Here is a 22,582-nt window from a genome sequence, read left to right as displayed (position 1 = left end):
ACAATGGAAGTAATGTTGTGGCTGTCCTGTGGCATTTGTTCTGAAGCAGTTTTGCCTAAATTTCATTTTTATTCTACTAGTGGTAGCAGTAGCTGTCTTTAGTGGTACCCTTCATGTTTCTAGTTCTATGTTCTATTTGGAATACTGTTAGAACGTAGGTTATAAACTTTGTTATCAGAATAAATAATCTACAACTGCTGAAGTTTTCAATAAATAGTCAATGCATTACATTTTATGTGATTAATACTTTCCTGAAATTATTCCTTTTGGCTTATATATCCCTAACAAACTATTTGTATGAATTCTTATATGATTTATGTAGATTTCTTCATTGATTCTTTTTTTACTCTTTTTTTTATTTTTTTATTGTGAAAAAACTGTACAGAGGGGTTACAATTACATGGGCAAGATAATGAGTACATTTCTTATCAAGCATTGTAGCCTCCTCATTTGTTTACCCTTACCATCCATTCCAAGCCTTCCCCTCCACCCAAACCTCCCCCCACCCCCCAACCAAAGATGTAAAGTTCGTTTTCCACATAACAACTTGTACTTCTCATTGTTGCAACCAGTCCACCTGAATCCTAATTTAAAAGATTTGTTTTTCCCCTTTCCTTCCAAAAATTATACCGACATCAAATACAGTGAAAGCAGGGGTTATACTGTGGGGGAGGGACATACAAAGCAACAAAGATAATCTTATAAATGTGTTAGAAACAAAAGCATGAAAGAAAAGAAAAACATTTAAATAAATATCTTAGGGTTCATTTTCCTAACATCAGCTTATCTGAACTTCTCTGCTTGACTCATACATATAATAACTATTGTAAATAAGGGAAACCATGGGACCGGTGTGTCTTTGGGCTTGGCTTACTTCACTTAATATAATTTTTTTCCAATCTTTCGATTTCCTAACAAATAGAGCAATGTCATTCTTTCTGATGGAGGCATAGAATTCCATTGTGTATATATACCACATTTTCTTGATACATTCATCTACTGAGGGTTGGTGCCATATCTTAGCTATAGTAACTAATGCTGCAATAAACATAGTTGTGCTGGTAGCTTTAGTGTGGTCTTGCTTGTAAACACTTCGGTAAATGCCCAAAAGTGGGATTGCTGGGTAATAGGGGAGCTCTATGTGGAGTCTTTTGAGGAACCTCCATACTACTTTCCAAAGTGGTAACAATGCACTAAGGTTCCCTTCTTTCCACATTCCCTCCAGCATCTGTTGTTATTAGAGTTCTTGATTTTTGCCATTCTAACTGAGGTGAGGTGGTACCTTAATGTTCTTTTGATTTGCATTTCATTTATGGCTAGGGAGGTTGAGCATTTCTTCATGTGTCTATTGGCCATCGTTCTTTTCTCATCAGAGAAGTTTCTCTTTAAGTCTTTAGCCCACTTATTTATTGGGCAGTTGATTCTTTGAGGATTTGTTGTTGGGGGATTTAATTTTTTGAGTTCCAAGTATATTTTAGATGTGAGACCCTTGTCCGTTGTATGGCTAGAGAAGATCTTCTCCCAATCCCTGAGCTTTCTATTGATCTTGCTAGCTATGTCCTTTGCCATGCAGAAGCTCTGCAACTTCATGCAATCCCATTTGTCCAACCTTTCTTTGATTTGTTGTGTTTCCGGGTCTCTATTAAGAAAATTTCGGCTTGCGCCAAGGAGATCTAGGGTTTCTCTTATTCCATCCTGTAAAGTTTTTAGAATGTCTGCTTTGACTCCGAGGTCTTTGATGCATTTGGAGTTGATTCTGGTGCAGGGTGATATAAAAGGATCTAGTTTTAGTTTTCTACAAATAGTTAACCAATTTCGCGAGCAACATTTACTGAAGAGGCTGTCTTTCTTCCATTCTATTATTTTAACTCCCTTATCAAAGATTTGAAGGCTATAGGTCTGTAGGCTCATTTCTTTGTTTTCAATTCTATTCCACTGGTCCTGATATCGGTTCCTGTGCCAGTAGCAAGCTGTTTTGATTACTATGGCTTTATAGTAGAGTTTGAAATTTAGTATTGATATTCCTCCAGCAGTGTTCTTTCCGTTGAGGAGCATTTTTGCTATTCCGGGTCTTTTATTGTTCCATATGAATTTTTGGATTGCCTCTTCTATTTCCTTGAAGAATGAGGTTGGAATTTTGATAGGTATCTCATTGAATTTGAAGATAGCCTTGCGAAGTGTTGAAATTTTCATGATGTTAATCTTTCAAATCCAGGAGCATGGGAGTTTTTTGCCATTTTCTAAGTTTTGTTTTGATTTCCTTTTTGAAGTTTTTAAAGTTTTCATCATAGAAGTGCTGCACTTCTTTGGCTAAGTTAATTCCTAGGTATTTTATTTTTTGTGGGGCTATTACAAATGGAGTTTCTTTACAAATTTCAAACACACTTTTCTCATTGTTGGCATACATTGATTTTGGGGGGTTAATTTTTAAACCCTGCTACTTTGCCAAAGTTTTGAATCAGCTTGAGTAATTTGGGAGTGGAGTCTATGGAATTCTTTAAATACAAGATCAAGTCATCTGCAAAGAGGGAGAGTTTCATTTCTTCTTTCCATATTTGGATCCCCTTTATGTTTGCATCTTTTCTTATTGCTATAGCTAGGTATTCTAATACAAGAGTTAAGAGAAGTGGAGAGAGAGGACATCCTTGTCTTGTTCCTGAGTTAAGAGGAAATGGCTTTACTTTTTCACCATTAAGAATAATGGTGGCTGTAGGTTTGTTAAATAGAGCATTTATTGTACTGAGGAATGATCCATGGATTCCTAATTTTTCCAAAACCTTCATCATAAAGGGGTGCTGGATCTTGTCGAATGCTTTTTCTGCTTCTATTGAGATAACGATGTGGTTTTTATCCTTGCTCCTGTTGATGAAATGAATAATATTAATTGATTTGCGTATATGGAACCAGCTTTGCATCCGAGAAATGAATCCTGTCTGATAGTGGTGTATGATTTTTTTGGATGAGTTGTTGAAGCTGATTGGCCAAAATTTTGTTGAGAAGATTTGCATAATGTTCATCAAACAAATGGGTGCATAGTTCTCTTTCTTTAATGAGTCCCTGCCTGGTTTTGGGATGAGTGTTATGATTGCTTCATAGAATGTGTTAGATAGTGAGCTTTCTCTTTCAATTTCATTGAAGATTTGGAAGAGTATTGGTGTGAGCTCTGCTTTGAAGGCTGTGTAGAATTCCGCTGTAAAACCATCTGGTCCTGGATTTTTCTTAGCTGTGAGGTCTCTTATTGCTGTTTCTATTTCAATGCTTTATATGGACCTGTTAAGATGGTTTAACTCATCTTGGTTTAGTTTTGCCATGTCAATATTTCTTAGGAAAAGGTCCATTTCTGCCAACGACTCAAATTTATAAGCATAAAGTTTTGAGAAGTACTCCTTTATAATGCTCTGATTCTTGGTTGTTTCTGTGGTGATGTTTCCATTCTCATGTCTGAGTTTGTTTATTTGCATGTGTTCTCTTCTTTTTCTGATAAGATTTGCTAAGGGTCTGTCAATTTTGTTAATTTTTTGAAAGAATCAACTCTTTTTTTTGTTGATTTTTTCTATCGACTTTTTGGATTCTAATTCATTTAATTCTGATTTAATTTTAATTATTTCTTTCCGTCTACTGGATTGGGGGTTTTCTTGCTGCTCCTTTTCAAGGAGGTTCAGATGTCTCATTAAATTGTTGGTTTCAGATCTCTCCAATTTGTTGATGTAGGAACACAGAGCTACAAAATTGCCTCTGAGTACTGACTTTGCTGTGCCCCAGAGGATCTGGTAATTTGTGTGCTCATTTTTGTTTAATAGCATGAACATTTGAATTTCCTTTCTTATCTCTTCCATGAACCAGTCGTGATTCAGCAGTGTGTTGTTCAGCCTCCATGTGATACCGGACTTTCTTTGGTGGCTTTTGGTGCTGAGTTCTAATTTTTTTCCCTTGTGGTCAGAGAGAATGCAAGGTATAACTTCAACGTTTCTGAATTTGGACAAGTTTGCTTTGTGACCAAAAGGTGCTCTATTTTAGAAAATGTTCCATGTGCTGCTCAGAAAAACGTGTATTCTGAAGCTGCTGGGTTAAATATTCGGTTGATGTCTATTAAAACTTGTTGATCTAGGTAGATGTTTAAATCTGCTCTTTCTCTTATGAGTTTTTGCCGAGTTGATCTATCTAGTGGAGAGAGTGGTGTGATAAAATCCCCTACAATTATTGTCTTTGGATGTATGTGGGATTTGAGGGAAAGTAGTGTTTCTTGGATAAATTTGAGTGCTCTGTTGTTTGGTGAATAGATATTTAGAATTGTAATATCCACCTGAAGAAGAGATCCCTAAATTAGAATGTAGCGACCTTCTTTATCTCTTCTCACAAATTTTAATTTGAAGTCTATTTTATCTGTTATTAGGATTGCAACTCCTGCCTGTTTATTGGGGCCGTTTGATTGGTAGATTTTATTCCAGCCTTTAATATTGAAAATATGCTTGTTTTTACGGGCAAGATGTGACTCCTGAAGGCACCAGAGAGAGGGATCTTGTTTTTAATCCAACTAGACAGTCTATGTCACTTAATTGGAGAGTTAAGTACGGTAATATTGAGAGATAGGACTGAGAGGTATTTGGGAGTTGCTGCCATGTTATCCACCTTCTTCAGTGCTGCTAAAACTGGGTTCTTCCTATGGTTCTTGGATTCTCAATTTGGATGCAGTTTCTTGGCCTCTATTGTGGTCTTGTTGGTTTTCTATGTGTAGGACATCTTTAAGAATCTTTTGTAAGGCTGGTTTGTTGGAGATGTACTGTTTCAATTTTTCTTTGCTATGGAAGATTTTTATTTGGCCTTCAGTTATGAAGGAGAGTTTAGCTGGGTACAGTATTCTTGGGTGATAGTTGTTTGTTTTTAGAGCATGGCATACATCATCCCAGGCTCTTCTTGCTTTGATTTTCTCTGGTGATATATCTCAGGTGATTCTAATTGGTTTCCCTTTATAAGTGATTAATCTTTTCTCCTTGACAGCTTTAATAATCTTTTCCTTGGTCTGAGTTGATCCTGTGTGTATTATAATGTGACGGTGGGATGTCCTATTCTGGTCTGGTCTATTTGGAGTTCTAAAAGTTTCTTGTATCTAAATAGGCCTATCTTTTTGCATGTTTGGGAAGTTCTCTGCTAGGATCCTGTTAAACAAATTTCCTAGACCATTAACTTCTATCTTGGTGCTCCTCTTCACCTATTTTCCTTAGATTAGGCCTTCTGATGGTGTCTTCCAAGTGTTGGATAGATCTATCATATTTCTTGGACTTGTCTTGGATTGTCGTATATTCTTTATAATATCTAGGCTGTCTTCAATCCCCGAGTTTCGATCTTCTACATGGTCTAACCGGCTGTCAAGGCTTTCTACTTTGGGTTTTTTTTCCCTTCTAATTGGTCAGCCTTGGTGGCTTCAAATTCTTTGTTGAAGCTTTGTTTTAGATCTTGTATGACCTTCTTTACTTCCTTAATTTTGTGTTCAGTGTTTATTCTCAAATCACTTAGTAGATTGGTTATGGTTTCCTTGGACTCCCATTCCTTCTGTTGGATTCCATTCAGCATTCCCTTTGTGGTCACCATGACTTCCTTCAGCTCTTTGTTATAATGGCTCCTATGAATGCCTTTAGTGATTTTTGTGTATTCTCATCCTGCTCTCTCAATTCCTGCATTACTCTTTGCTTAGCTTCCTGATGTTCATGCTATTCCTGAAGTTTTCTTTGAGTGTTCTCATCCTGTTCACGCCATTCCTGCCTTTCTCTTTGAGTATTCTCAAGCTGCTCACGCAAATCTTGTATCATTTTTTGAGTAGCTTCCTCACGCTCATGATATTCCTTTATAAACCTTTGGATTGCCTCCTCTCTCTCCCCCTCATGCTCATACAGAGTCCTTTGTAGGTTTTCAATCTTTTCCTGTATTGACCTTTTATTTGCCTCGTCTCTCTTCTTATCATGCTCATACAGAGTCCTTTGTATGTTTTCAATATTTTCATTTATCATGTTGCTAGCAGTGTTTGTAGAGCTATTTGAGAACTCTCCTCTGGATTATTCATTATCTGTTTTATCCCCTGATTATCATAAGTGGAAGTTGAAATACCCGGACTTGACATTTTTGTTGTGTTTTTCCGGCTTACTCTAAACATTTGGGATGAAAATAATTCCAGTTTTGTGCTAGAACACTTTCTTAAGGCAAGCATCAACAAAAGTTTGAATTTGCACAGTCAATAGTCTGCAGATACAATCTAGTTCAACAGATACCTCTATTCAACATCAAACAACTATATATTAATGGGCTACAAACCGCAAAGAAGAATTTGGTAAACCAGAAGTTATTAGGTTTAGGGAGAAATGTGTGTAAAAAATAGGAATAGAGTGATGTTGGAAGGCACATGGAGAGTTAACTTAAGTCCTAATCTCAAAGCAGGAAATAGGTTGGATAGGATTAAAGTAGAGAGAAAGAAAAAAAGAAAGAGTAAAGGGAAAAAAAGAGACCAGAAAAAATAGAAAAGTAAAAAATAAATATATTATGCAGATACGAATACAAAGTATTCATACAAGAACGTGAATATATTGAGAGAAGGAGAGGGATATAAAGGAGATGTAAAACTTAAAAATAAAAATACTTAAAATATTATATAGGTATAAAGAGGTAGTACTGCTATTAAGGAATTTAAGTCTCAGATGTTTTGAATTTAGTAATAAATTTCTGGATTGTGTATACACAATGGGGGATATGGTCTTATAATCAACTACAGGTTTATCTAAGGATGTGTAGAACAACAATTAAGTCGCATAAAGAAGAATGAAAGAGAAGAAAAGGTGAAAAGGATAAGAAAGAAAAAAGATAAGAAGTTCAGTGGAGCTAAACAAAAAACAAAAATAATTTTTTAAAAAGAAAGAAAAAAAGAAAAACGCACACACAAATACCCATAAAATACAAATTATAAGAGGAAAAAAATGTAAGTAGACAACATTTCAAAAAATGTAAAAATTAAAAATTAAAAAAAGCTTTAGAAAAGAAAAAAATTTTTTTTATAAATAGTACAAAAAAAATAAAAATTTTCTTTGATTTTTTTGGGAGGGGTGGGAAAAATCCTGTTTGGCCCTTGTGTCACTAACCAGCCTCTTGTTGGACCCTCTTGTCTCCTGGTGGTGTTTGGTTTTCCGGTGGCTTGGTTGGTTTCTTGTCAGTTTGAACAGGCAGAAAAATGGTCTGCTTTACCCAGGATTTTGAGATCCTCCTCCCAGGTTAGTTCAATGTGAGGGAGATCTGCTGTGAGTATCACAAAAGAGGGAGATGGCTTTGTTCTCATGTCTGGAGATGCTGTGATGAGGCTAGGTTCTGGGTAGAGTTGAAGCCTTTCAGCAAACAGTAGCTTTTCCCGGGGGCTACTTTGTAAGAAACTCACAGAACCCAGCCTGGAGCCATTCTCAGGGTTTATGTTTACTGAATTTCAATTGATTGTCAGGGCTGCAAAAGGGAGGGGCAGCCTCTGGCTCTGATTACCCAGTGAAGAAAGCTACTCCTGAGGCTGATGACTGAGCTGGGTGACTTTACCCTGGGTGGAGCTGAGTCTGGTAGGTCTCTTTAGGTTCTTGTGAGCTGCTAAATGACTCTAAATTTCTTCCAAGGCTTGAGTTGGAGCTAGCAGTTCCGCCGAGCTTTGTAGGTATCCAAGGTGGAGATCTCTGGAACTGGAGGGTGGGGGGCGGGATGGCTTTCCCTCCTCTGTTCCCTGAGAAGGAGTGAAGACCGCAGGCTTCTACTCTCGTTGAGTCTTGGTTCCTGGTTTGTCTCTGGTCTGTGAAATGCATGATGAAGAAGTCCTTTCCTTGTGGGTTCTTGCTGGTGTTGAGTAGAATCTGCTCCCCCACCGTGTCTGGCTCCTTCGTCCTGGACTCTGTTTTGCAGGTATGGTGACTTTGGCCGACGCCGCTGCAGCAGTGGCGGCTGGAAACATCTCAGAGCTGTCTCCTTGCCTGGATTTTCCCTCTCTGGCTTAACTCTCTGTCCTGTGATGGCACACTTGGTGTGATTCTCTGGCTTAGGACTGTTCACTGGAACTCTAAAACTGCTTTCTATGCGAGAGCTTATTTAGCCTCCATCTTCTCCTCTGCCATCTTCCCGGAACTCCTCTTATGTTATTCTTATAGGACTTCTTGGAGATCCATAAATAAAACTATTCAGAACAGGAAAAGATTAGGAAAGAGGTTATAAAGAATACTATTATATTGGTCTTAATGGCAAAGTGTAAAGAATATGTAACAAAACTGTTGGGAGACGTCCGGGAAGATGGCGGAGCAGAAGCTGGAATCTGAACAAGTTCTCGCATAGAAAGCAGTTTTAGAGTTCCAGTGAACAGTCCTAAGCCAAAGAATCACACCAAGTGTGCCATCACAGGACAGAGAGTTAGTCAAGAGTGGGGAAGCCAAGGCAAGGAGACACATCTGAGCACTTGCCAGCAGCCACCGCGGCAGCGGCAGGGTCGTGGCGGTGACCACCGCCGCGGTCATACTTGAGACACAGAGAGTCCGGGATGAAGGAGCCAGAAGCAGCGGACGAGCGAATTCTACTCAACACCAGCAAGAACCGACAAGGAGCAGACATCTTCATCCTGCAGTTTGCAGACCAGAGACGACCCAGGATCCAAGACTCGGCGTGAGTAGAAGCCCGACGTCCTCACTCCTCAGGGAGCAGAGGAGGGAAGGCCACCCCTCTCCCCCCAGCACCGGTGATCTCCATCTTGGATACCGACAAAGCTCGGAGGAGCTGCTAGCTCCAGCTCAGGCCTTGGAATAAAATGAGTCATTTAGCTGGTCACAAGAACTTAATGGCGAAGTGACCTCACAGACTCAGTTCCATCCAGGAAAAAGTCACCCAGCGCAGGCGCCAGCCATTGCAGTGGTTCTCCTCACTGGGTAACCAGAGCCAGAGGCTGCCCGTCCCTCTAGCAGCCTCAACAATCAATTGAAAAACAGAAACCCTGAGAATGGCTCCACCCTGGGCTCTGTGAGTTTTTTCACAAAATAGCCGCAGGGAAAAGCTACTGTTTGTTGAAAGCCCTCAACTCTACCCAGGACCTAGCCTCATCACTGCATCCCCCTCTTTTGTGATTCTCAAAGCAGATCACCCTCTCAGTAAACTAACCTGGGAGGGGAACTCAAAATCTTGGGTAAAGCAGAGCATTTTTCTGCCTGTTCGTACAAACTGACGTAAGAAACCAATCAAGCCACAGGTCCTCAAGCTGACCAGAGACTCCAACAAGAGGCTGGTTACAGACAAAACGGAGGTACAGGATTCTTCCAACCCCTCCCCCCAAAAAAAAATCAAAGTACTTTTTTTTTTTCTTCATCTTTTCTTTTTTTTCTTCTTCTTTTTTTTTTTTTTGGTACCTTATATATATAAAAAAAATTTTTTTCCTTTTCTAAAACTTTTATTAATCTTTCATTTTTGATTCTTTTGAAAAAATAATTGTTTTCCAGTAACTTTTTTTTGTCCTCTTATAATTTTTATTTTAGAAATACATTAATGTGGGTTTTCCTTTCTTTTCTTATCTTCTTTCTTTTTCTTTCTTTCTTAACTATCTTTTGGTTTTTGTCTAGCTCTACTGAACTTCTGATCTTTTCTTCTCCCTTTCCTATCCTTTCCACCTTTTCCTCTCTTTTGTTCTTCTTTATGTGACTTAACTCTTGTAATGCACATCCTCAGATAAACCCGTACTTAACTAGTAGACCCTATCCCCAATTGTGTACACACTTAATCCACAAATTTATTACTGAATTCAAAACCTCTGAGACTTAAATTCCTTAATAGCAGTACTACCTCTTTATACCTATATAATATTTTAAGCATTTTTTTAAGTTTTTCACATCTCCTGTATATCCCTCCCCTTCTCTCAATATATTCACATTCCTCTCTACATAGATGGCCTTTTAATCTCTATAATAACATTAATTTTTACGTTTCTATTTTTTTTCAGGTGTCTTTTCATTCCCCTTTCCCTTTCTTCTTTTCCTCTCTCTCTCTACTTGCATCTTACCTAACCTATTTCCTGCATTGTGATTAGGACATAGTTAACTCTCGCTGTGCCTCCCCACACCAATCTATTCCTGTTTTTTACCATATCTTTCCCTAACCCTAATAATTTCTGGTTTTCCAAATTCTTCTCTGCGGTTCGAAGTTCATTAACATATAGTTGTTTGATGTTGAATAGATGTATCTGTTGAACTAGATTGTATCTGTAGACTATTGACTGTACAAATGCAAACTTTGGTTGATGATTGCCGTAAGATAGTGTTCTAGCACAAAACTGGTGCTATCTTCATCTGAAATGGGCGGAAAAACACAAGAAAAATGGCAAACTCGGTATCTCAATTCCCAATCTTGATAATCAGGGGTCAGAACAGATAATGAATAATTCAGAGGAGAGTTCCCAAATAGCTCTACAAACACTGCTGGCAAACATGATAAATGAGAAGTTTGACAACTTACAAAGGACTCTGTATGAGCATGACAGGGAGAGAGAGGAGGCATCCCAGAAGTTTATAGAGGAATATCATAAGCGTGAGGAAGCTACTCAAACACTGATACAGGATTTGCGTGAACAACTTGAGAATACTCAAAGAGAAAGCGAGGAATGGCGTGAGCAGGCTGAGAACACTCAAAGAGAACTGTAGGAATTCCGCGAACGGGAGGAAAGAGAACTGCAGGAATCCCACAAAAGGGAGGAAGCTAATAAAAGAGTAATACAGGAATTGAGAGAGCAGGTAGAGAACACACAAAGATCACTAAAGGCATTCATGGAATCCATTGACAAAGAGCTGAAGGAAGTCAGGGAGACCACAAAGGGAATACTGAATGGGACCCAACAGAAGGAATGGGAGTCCAAAGAAACCATAACAAATCAACTAAGTGATTTGAGAACAAACACTGAACACCAAATTAAGGAAGTAAAGAAATTCATACAAGACCTAAAACAGATCTTCAACAAAGAACTTGAAACCATCAAAGCTGACTAATTAGAAGGAAAAGAGATAAAAAACAAAGTAGAGAGTCTTGACAGCAGGTTAGACCATGCAGAACATCGAATCTCAGGGATTGAAGACAGCCTAGATATTATAGAGAAAGAACATACAACCATCCAAGACATGCCCAAGAAATATGATAGATCTATCCAACACTTGGAAGACACCATCAGAAGGCCTAATCTAAGGATAATGGGTGTAGAGGAGCACCTAGAAACAGAAGTTAATGGTCTAGGAAATTTGTTTAACAGGATCCTAGCAGAGAACTTCCCAAACATGCAAAAAGATAGGCCTATTCAGACACAAGAAGCCTTTAGAACTGCAAATAGACCAGACCAGAATAGGACATCCCACAGTCACATTATAATCCACACAGGATCAACTCAGACCAAGGAAAAGATCCTTAAAGCTGTCAAGGAGAAAAGGGTAATCACCTATAAAGGGAAACCAATTAGAATCACCTCAGGTTTCTCAGTAGAGACAATCAAAGAAAGAAGAGCCTGGAATGATGTATGCCATGCCCTAAAAACAAACAACTCTCAACCAAGAATACTGTACCCAGCTAAACTCTCCTTCATAACTGAAGGCCAAATAAAAACCTTCCATAGAAAAGAAAAATTGAAACAATACATCTCCACCAAACCAGCCCTACAAAAGATTCTTAAAGATGTTCTACACATAGAAAACCAATAAGACCACAATAAAGGCCAAGAAAATGCACCCAAACTGAGAATCCAAGAACCATAGGAACAACCCAGTTTTAGCAGCCCCCAAGAAGATGGATAACATGGCAACAACTCCCAAATACCTCTCAGTCCTATGTCTTAACGTTAACGGACTGAACACTCCAATTAAGCGACATAGACTGTCTAGTTGGATTAAAAAATAAGACCCTTCTATCTGCTGCCTGCAGGAGTCACATCTTGCCTGTAAAAACAAACACATTTTCAATTTTAACGGCTGGAACAAAATCTACCAAGCAAACGGCCCCCATAAACAGGCGGGAGCTGCAATCCTAATATCAGATAAAATAGACTTCAAATCAAAATTTGTGAGAAGAGATAAAGAAGGTCGCTACATGCTAATTAAAGGATCTCTCCTTCAGGAGGATTTTACAATTCTACATATCTATTCACCAAACAATGGAGCACCCAAATTTATCAAAGAAACACTACTTTCCTTTAAATCCCATATAGATCCAAAGACATTAATTGTTGGGGATTTTAACACACCACTCTCCCCACTCGATAGATCAACTCGGCAAAAACTCAACAGAGAAACCGCAGGTCTAAACAGCTGCATAGATCAAGTAGACTTAACAGACATCTACCGAACATTTCACCCAGCATCATCAGAATACATGTTTTTCTCAGCAGCACATGGAACGTTTTCTAAAATAGACCACATTTTAGGCCACAAAGCAAACTTGTCTAAATTCAGAAACATTGAAGTTATACCTTGCATTCTCTCTGACGACAAGGGAATAAAATTAGAACTCAACACCAAAAGCTACCAAAGAAAGTCCAGTATCACATGGCGGCTGAACAACACACTGCTGAATCATGAGTGGGTCATGGAAGAGATTAGAAAGGAAATTCAAATGTTCATGCTATTCAACAAAAATGAGCACACAAATTACCAGCTCCTCTGGGACAGAGCAAAGGCAGTACTCACAGGCAAGTTTATAGCTCTGAACTCCTAAATCAACAAATTGGAGAGATCTGAAACTAAGAATTTAATGACACATCTAAACCTCCTTGAAAAAGAGCAGCAAGATAAACCCCAATCCATTAGACGGAAAGAAATAATCAAAATTAAATCAGAATTAAATGAATTGGAATCCAAAAAAACTATAGAAAGAATCAACAAAACAAAGAGTTGGTTCTTCGAAAAAATTAACAAAATTGACAGACCCTTAGCAAATCTTATCAGAAAAAGAAGAGAACACACCCAAATTAATAAACTCAGAGATGAGAATGGAAACATCACCAGGGAAACAACCAAGATTCAGAACATTATAAGGGAATACTTCTCAAAACTTTATGCTAATAAGTTTGAGAACTTGACAGAAATGGACCTCTTCCTAGCAAATATTGACAGGCCAAAACTAAACCAAGATGAATTAAACTATCTTAACAGGCCCATATCAAGCATTGAAATAGAAACAGCAATAAGAGACCTCCCAGCTAAGAAAAGTCCAGGACCAGATGGTTTTACAGCGGAATTTTACAAGGCCTTCAAAGCAGAGTTCACACCAATTCTCCTCCAACGCTTCAATGAAAGTGAAAGAGAAAGCTCACTACCGAGCACATTCTATGAAGCCATCATAACCCTCATCCCAAAACCAGGCAGGGACTCATCAAAGAAAGAGAATTATAGACCCATTTCTTTGATGAACATTGATGCAAAACTTCTCAACAAAATTATGGCTAATCGACATGAACAATTCATCAAAAAAATCACACCACGATCAGACAGGATTCATTTCTGGGATGCAAACCTGGTTCCATATACGCAAATCAATTAATATTATTCATCACAACAACAGGAGCAAGGATAAGAACCACATGGTTTTCTCAATAGATGCAGAAAAAGCATTCGACAAGATCCAACATCCCTTTATGATGAAGGTTTTGGAAAAATTAGGAACGCATGGAACATTCCTCAATACAATAAAGGCTGTATATGACAAACCTACAACCAGCATTATACTCAATGGTGAAAAACTAAAGCCATTTCCTCTTAACTCAGGAACAATTCAAGGATGCCTACTCTCTCCACTTCTCTTCAATCTAGTATTAGAATGCCTAGATACAGCAATTAGATAAGATGCAGACATAAAGGGGATCCAAATAGGGAAAGAAGAAATAAAACTCTCCCTCTTTGCAGATGACATGATCTTGTATTTAAAGAATCCCATAGACTCCACTCCCAAATTACTCAAGCTGATTCAAAACTTTGGCAAAGTAGCAGGTTATAAAATTAACCCCCCAAAATCAATGGCTTTTCTGTATGCCAACAATGAGAAAAGTGTGGTTGAAATTAGTAAAGCAACTCCATTTGTAATAGCCAAACAAAAAATAAAATACCTAGGAATTAAGTTAACTAAAGAAGTGAAGGACCTCTATGATGAAAACTTTAAAATCTTGAAAAAGGAAATAAACACAGAACTTAAAAAATATCAAAACCTTCCTTGCTCCTGGATTGGAAAGATTAACATCGTGAAAATGGCAATACTTCCCAAGGCTATCTACAAATTCAACGCAATACCTATCAAAATTCCACCCTCATTCTTCAAGGAAATAGAAGAGGCAATCCAAAAATTCATATGGAACAATAAAAGACCCCGAATAGCAAAAACACTCCTCAACGGAAAGAACACTGCTGGAGGAATATCAATACCAAATTTCAAACTCTACTATAAAGCCATAGTAATCAAAACAGCTTGGTATTGGCATAAGAACAGACCCCAGGACCAATGGAATAGAATTGAAAACCCAGAAAAGAACCTACAGACCTATAGCCATCTAATCTTCGATAAGGGAGCTAAAAAAATAGAATGGAAAAAAGACAGCCTCTTCAGTAAATGGTGCTGGCAAAATTGGTTAACTACATGTAGAAAACTAAAGCCAGGTCATTATATATCACGCTGCACCAGAATCAACTCCAAACTGATCAAAAACCTTGAACTCAAAGCAGACACTCTGAAAACATTACAGGATGGAATAGGAGAAACCCTAGGTCTCTTTGGCTCAGGACAAAATTTTCTGAATAGAGACCCAGAAACAAACAAATCAAAGAAAGGTTGGACAAATGGGATTGCATGAAGATGCAGAGCTTCTGCAGGGCAAATGACATAGCTAGCAAGATCAATAGAAAGCCCACGGATTGGGAGAAGATCTTTACTAGCCATACAACGGAAAACGGTCTCATATCAAAAATATACGTGGAACTCAAAAAATTAAACCCCCCAACAACAAATCCTCAAAGAAACAACTGCCCAATAAATAAGTGGGCGAAAGACTTAAAGAGAAACTTCTCTGAAGAAGAAAGAAGGATGGCCAATAGACACATGAAGAAATGTTCAACCTCCCTAACCATAAAAGAAATGCAAATCAAAACAACATTGAGATACCACCTCACTCCAGTTAGAACGACAAAAATCAAGAACTCTAATAACAACAGATGCTGGAGGGGATGTGGACAGAAAGGAACCTTACTTCATTGTTGGTGGGAATTAAACTTGTTCAAAGACTTTGGAAAGCAGTATGGAGGTTCCTCAAAAGACTTCACATAGAACTCCCCTATGACCCAGCAATCCCACTTTTGGGCATTTACCCAAATGTTTGCAAACAAGACCACACTAAAGCTACCAGCACAACTATGTTTATTGCAGCATTATTTACCATAGCTAAGATATGGAACCAACCCAGATGCCCCTCAGTAGATAAATGGATCAAGAAAATGTGGTATATATACACAATGGAATTCTATGCCTCCATCAGAAAGAATGACATTTCCCCATTTGTTAGGAAATGGAAAGGCTTGGAAAAAATTATGTTAAGTGAAGTAAGCCAGGCCCAAGAAACATAGGTCCCATGGTTTCCCTTATTTGCAATATCTAGTATATGTATGAGTCAAGCGGAAAAGTTCAGATAATGTGATGTTAGGAAAACGAACCCTTGAATACGTATTTTAATGTTGTTTTTCTTTTATGCATGTGTTTCTAACGCATTTATAAGATTATTTCTTTGTTGATTTGTATGTCCCTGCCCCACAGTGTAACCCCCGCTTTCACTATATTTGATGTATGTATAACTTGTGGAGGAGATGGGGACAAACAAGTCGTTTAAGGATTCAGTTGGACCTGTTGCAACAATGAGAAGTACAAAATGTCATGTCAAAAACGAGCTTTACAATGTCGGTGTGGGGGGGGGAAGGATTGGGTGGGGGGGGGCGGGGGTGGCTGGGAAGGGAGGTGAAGGGTAAACAAAGGAGGAGGCTGCAATGCTTGGTAAGAAACGTATGCATTATCCTGCCCATGTAATTGTAACCCCTCTGTACAGTATGTTCTCAAATAAAATAAAATAAAATAAAATAAACTGTTGGGAGACTCATTTGCTTTATTTGCTATTCTCTCCTGCTTCTTTGTAGATAGCTTCTCTCTGTGAAGAGACAATTGGTCGGGACCTTTCTAGACTTGTCTCAGTGACAGAAGTGATGGGATTTGGGACATGTGATCCCATTGCTGGCTTTTAGGAAGTTCACAATATAGCAATACCAATACGCATAAAGCAACTTTTGTGAGTGATGTGTATTCACTTCCTCAATTGCCAAAATTAAATTCATATGTCAAAACATCAAATAACTTACATTATTATATATTCAATTCAACTGACATCACTAGCACTCCATAAATCAAATGCAAACTAAAAGATCTACTTCAAAAACCAACATCTAAGGCAGTGTTGGAAATACTAGAAGATAGACAATAAATCTAAAGGAGTGAGATCTTTAACACTGACAATGAGCAGTAATAGCTGAATTTTTAACCAGGCTTGAAAAGTTCAGTTGTCCACTGTCTATGTGATTAGAGTTGCAGAGTTGACCTTGGTATCAATATTGGATTTAAAATTCAAAGGCAGCTAAGGTTGCTGCAGTATTGTAGCTCGATATAGTGTGACCCTGCCTGATAATGGTAAGGCACAGAGCAGAATCTAAGTCATTAAAATGTATAGGAAGGATTCTTCACTGATAAAAATTGCAGGAGGTAATCATCACTTTTTCGTTGAAAATGTATAGCCCATCATTCTACATTAAGCTATAGCCTATTTCTGATCTGAAGAACATATAACACATCAATGTGCCACGAGTGCTGAGCAGTGTTAGTGTATATTATTCTAATATATGAAAAAATCCTTGCAAGTATAGAATGGCCTGACACTGACACTTCATTCTGTGTTGTTGAGTTTCATGGAGAAATATTCATAATTAGGCAATTCACACTCATCTAAATCTGAATCAGGCAACTGAGATAAGGCATTAGGGTTATCAATCCAGTGACATGGTCTGTGACCTGTGAAATAAATCACATTATTTCACAATGTATATGTGTTTCTAAAAATGTATGCAATATCAAATACCATATATACAAAAGGGACAATTATCCATCTCATATTATCAGAAGTAAAGATACTCCTGAATTGTACATTCTTGCTAGAGCATGACTGGGTGACTGCTGATGTTTGGTATCTTTCCAGGTGCTCTTATACATATGTCAATGTTCTTTGAGGAAGTGTTTTCTCATGGTTTGTTTTGAAGTGTTCAGAATATCAGTACTGTCACTTACCACAACCATGGGACAGCAAAGATGATAGGATACCTGGCCAAAGAACTGAGAATTCACAGGAAGTGATAGGAAAGATGACATCAGAGGATCCAAATTCTCATTGCCAGCTTCTGGATCCCCATATCCTCCTAAACATGTTTTATATTCATTCTACTACAGTGTGTGGGGGGGGGGGTTTAGTAGCTACAGGTATGTTGCCAAACTGAGACATCAATCTAGCTTGTGGTTACAACTATTAACATGAGGTATTGTTTGGATACATGGTGATAATTGAATGCCTTTATTTTTGGGGAGCAAAGGAGCAATAGTCATTACAACCATAGCACAGACATCCATCTTGTCTCCAAAGTCTCAATCTTTTAGTGTCCAACAGCTCTAACTTAAATACTCTTGAGGTAATGACTCATATCCCTGTCTTCCCTTGACCGACCTTTCCAGAGCACAGCTCTCAGACTTTTGATTGCTGTTTGAGATGGCTTCCCAATCTATCCTTTTCCAAGTCTAACAGCTTGACTCTAGAACCCCTCACAAGTACTGTGACAGATGTATTATTTTGAAAACTATATATTTTCTAGGATAGGTTCAATTTTTAAATTTATTTCAAAAATACTATACAGAGGGGTTACACTTACATGAGTAAGGTACATTCCTTATTGAATATTGTTACCCACACCGTGTTGTTCTTCTATCCCTTCCCACCCCGTACACCTCCTCCCCACCCCAAAGTTGTAAATTTCATTTCTGATATAGTGTCTTGTGAATATCATTGTTGCAATGCGTCACTCTTTGTACTTCTTTCATCACTATATTTTTCCCTTTACTTATACAAATCAGATAAATCTATATACAAGGTGGAAGGTACCAGAATCAAGACAGATATTGCAAGCGATAAACAATGACAAAAGACAAATCAAATAAAATACGATCTAGACACTCTACCGACATCAAGGTTGACATCTGAAAAAAAAAACAAAAACCTTTTTTCCATGTCTTGGAGTTCATTTCAATTAACATTATTTTGTAAGGTCAAATGTACATAGCTCTGGAACCAGCAATCCCACTCTTGGGCATTTGTCAAAATGATCTCAAGTTAAACACACTAAATCTACAACTTTGTTTCTGGCAGCATTATTGGAACCAATCAAGATGCCCCTCAATAGATGAATGGATCAAGACAATGTGGTATATATACACAATGGAATTTTATGCTTCTATCAGAACGAATCACAAAGCCCCTTTCATAAGAAAATGGAAAGACTTGGAAAACAATCATATTACGTGAAGGAAGCCAGACTCAAAGAAACATAGGTTCCATGGTTTCCCTCATTTTTATTAATATATACTTATTATAGTCCTTAAACTCTTAATATTCCCTTTTATCTCTCCCTCTTCTTCTCTCATTCCATTTCTGTGTGTGTGTGTGTGCGCGCGCACCCGCACGCACACGCACATGCGTGCACACACACACAGTAATGAAACTTGACTCAGAGCCTCAAACTCTTGCTTGGTTTTTTCACTCATGAATGACTCAGTCTGTACTATTTGAACCAAGGTTTTACTCTGTCTATGAATAATTGAACATAAATGTCTCATGGATTGCTACCCCAGTCATCTGTGAACCATGATCTTCCAATCTCAGTCTCGTGACTATATAGGAATAGGGATGAGGCACAAGCATCTAGCTGCCAAGTGTTTTTTATTTTGTTTTGTTTTTGTTTTTTGTTGGTATTGTGCATCCAAAATCTGTAAGGAAAACAAATCATTTATAATCAGGACTATTCACATAAAATGTGTATTGTATAAAGATTACCTTACTAATGTTATCCTTTTACATCCACATTATGTGATTTGATTTTTTTGAACTCTATTGTTGCAAACAGTCAAATCACGTATATATAATTTGAATCTTCTTGTCTTGGTTTTATACTTTGTTAGGTGTTTCAAAACAGAATTTATCAAGGTTTAACTCTGCACTACTGAAGCAAGACATTTATGATTATTCAATGTCTTGTAAATCATAAGTTCTTCACTTCTCGTGGCACCATATGAGCACAGGTAGTTTTCTATAATACCTCCACGTAGTTTAGACCTCAATGCCATGCACTCTTCTGCCAAATATGCAAGGGAATCTTTTGCAATTCTCCTTGCATTTTCACTGTTCTTCTTTCTACTCTCCATGCTAAGTCCTATGGTGATCTTGTTGATATTCTCCCATGTTACATCTATCAATGCATCTTGAGAACTACTGGTACGCACTACTGTACTTCTGTCCATTCTCCTTGTGCTTTGTCTTGTACACTTCTCACAGCGGAGGGCCAGAGATTGGGGATATTTTCTTCACGCCTTAGATCAGACATCTATCTTTACATTCTAGCAATACATTCATTGAATTCCAATGTCCTGAAAATGATTACTGCATTTTCATGACTTTGTTATTTGGCATTAGGGAAGAACATAGGTCAGTAACTCTAACTTATGTAAAAGAAGATTGCAATCATGCCTCATTAGATGTTGTTCATTGGATAATGTTTACTTCAAGGTCTGCCTACCTGCTTCCTTTTCACTGTTTATTTTTCAATGTAGCCTTTTCTTCTGGAAAGTATTTATGGCCCTAGTGAAGATCAATTCCTGCTGTAATTAGTCATTAATTTTATTCCAACATCATTTCATAGATCCTTCTGAGTTTCTTCAGTAGTGCTTCATATTCTTAGATATATGTTTTAACATCGATGCATCCAATGATAAAGACACATTGCTTAAGTCACCATTTTGATGATGGAAAAGAAACCATGCTGCAACCTCACTATATGGCAATTTTCTGGTTTTAAATTCTTTTAGATTTGAATTGATACTGGAAAACGAAATTCTGCGTACAGTTTTATATTTTCCTAATTATTTTTAGTACATGTTCCAATATTGTATAAAGTTAAAAACATTACTATTTACTTAGTTTTAGGATTTCTAAAATGGTCAGAGTAAAAGTTCTGTTCATTCACAATTTTAAGACAATATTGTCCATTATGACCAAGTGAGACATTTTAAACTTTTATTTGTGGTCCTTAATGTTGGTGCTGGGGAATGAATTCTAGTCCTTCATGTGTCTTAGTCTCCTGTGTGCCTCTGAGCCTGATGCGTCCTGTAGTTTTATTTTCAATCAACTAGAATAAAGAAAAATTTCACTAGGAAGGATTATTACTTGTTTACTTTCTCCAGCATCTCTTGCATACATAAAAGTAATATAAGTCTACACTGACAGAAAATGGTGTTCTTATATGGTATTTATTCGTGGTAACTGTTCATTTTTTGTAGCCTCACTCTGCACTGTCTTGCCCCTTTCCTATCCCCCCCATCCCATAAAACTTGACTGGATCCACTGGAAACCCACTTCCAGGCAGCTTCCTCCTTAAATAGCCTAATCTAAACTAACCTACCCCTGGTAGACCTGCTATAAACTTTCAAAGGCTTAACTGCAACAAGACGCTTTACTGAAACGCCTTCTCTGCTATAGTAAAATCCCTCTTCCACTCCACCCCTTCCTGGAATCCCTGTTCTGCACCACCAGATACCAGGCCACATCTATATCTCCTTTCATGTCCCAACATACTACACCAAGAACCCAGCCTACATGGGGCTCCTCGCTCGAAGCCCCATCTCATCCACCAGATACCCTGCTCCTAACTACTCTAGTGCCTCTCAGTCCCATTGCTCCCATATTCTATTACCTCCAAGATCCTCCCTTCCCTTTCTTCCCCACCCCCAACCAGCCTTCTGCCTGGAGCTCCTCCTGATTTTATCAGAATCTCTGCCCATAACTAGCCTACTTCTAAGTGGCCTAAATTCTAAAACACAGCCCTGAACCTACCTCTTCCCACAAAGCCCATCGTGCTATATCAAAAAACCTTCACCTCCCTATAACTTCCCTTGAAGCCCCACCTTGCTTGGCCAGAAGCTTCTCACACAGCCCATCTCCTGCCTGGAGAGCCAGCCCTGTTCCTCCACAAGACTCTTCACCTCCCACATCTACCTTCTCAATGCCCTGCCTTGCTCCCCAGATAAACCCAACCCCTATTGGCTCTTCCCTAAGATCTACACGATACTCCACCTGATACCCTGCCCATAATTATCCTACACCATTGTAGCCTTTCCACTCCTTCTCAAAGCTCCTCCTTCAACTAGCCCCATGGCTCCAAGCCCTGCCCTGGTCCAGAAAAACTCCACCAGAAAACCCACACTACTCCATCTCTCAACACCCACATTGCTCCACTGGAAAACACTTGCACCAGTTGCCCTCCCTCTGGAAGTCTCACCAGGCTCAACTGTAAAACACTCCCTCCATAGTCCCTTTTGAAGGTTGCTTTGCCCTACTGGAAACCCTGTCCAAAGTCCATGTCCTGACTTGCAACACTGAGATCCCCACCCAAACTTCTCTTTTCGAGTTGTGACTGGCTACACCAGAAACCCCATCCTAACTATTCTAGAGCACTGGATACTATCACTGCTCTCACAAAGCTCTGGTCCTGAAAAACTCCTACATACATTGTGACTACATCTTGCTCTGTAGGAAACTCCACCTCCACCCTAACACACTTCCCAAAGGCCTGCCATTCTCCACCAGAAACCCTGCCCCTTACTAGCCCATGTCTTCCTAGTACCACCCTGCCCTCTCAAATCTAGAACCTGAAAGGCCTCTCCCTCATAGCTGCACATTCCTGCACCAGAATCCCCAACTTCTGTCTGCCTCTTGCCTCCATTCCCTGCCCTGCCTTATGGGAAACCTCACCCTACATATCCCACAAGGGCTCACAGTGCTCTACCAGCACCGCTCCTCTAAGTAAGCTCCTCCTTTGTAGCCTTGTTCTTCCTTCCAAAAGTTCTGCCCCAAACAGACTCCTCCCCAGTGAACCTGCCTTCTTCAACTGAAAACCTGTCTCCCTGCCAGCCTCCATCTTAAATCTTGCCTACTCCACAAGAGACCATGTCCCTAACAAGTTTAGCCATTCCTGTCCCTTCCCTGCTGTCTCAAAGCCCTACACAGACTGGCTTTCACCCTCAAAGCCCCGCTCTGCTCCACCACAGAGGTTGGCCAATACCAACTCCTCCTTTGAACGAGACAGGACTACACCAGAAACCCCACACCATCTCATCCATGAAGGTCCCATCTAGTAACTTTTATTACAAATATGATTTTATAATGGTCATAGAC

General features: G+C 38.8%; 1 pseudogene; it reads right to left on the bottom strand.

Moving 5' to 3' along the window:
- Nucleotides 1–21,260, bottom strand: part of LOC122127789 — an 80,689-nt pseudogene extending 59,429 nt beyond the window's left edge.
- Between the last annotated feature and the right edge of the window lie 1,322 nt (nucleotides 21,261–22,582).

The sequence above is a fragment of the Dipodomys spectabilis genome, unplaced genomic scaffold, assembly GCF_019054845.1.
Source record: "Dipodomys spectabilis isolate Male_0828 unplaced genomic scaffold, ASM1905484v1 ptg000312l, whole genome shotgun sequence".
NCBI classification, from domain to species: Eukaryota; Metazoa; Chordata; class Mammalia; order Rodentia; family Heteromyidae; genus Dipodomys; species Dipodomys spectabilis.
This window is presented reverse-complemented; position numbering and strand designations above follow the sequence as displayed.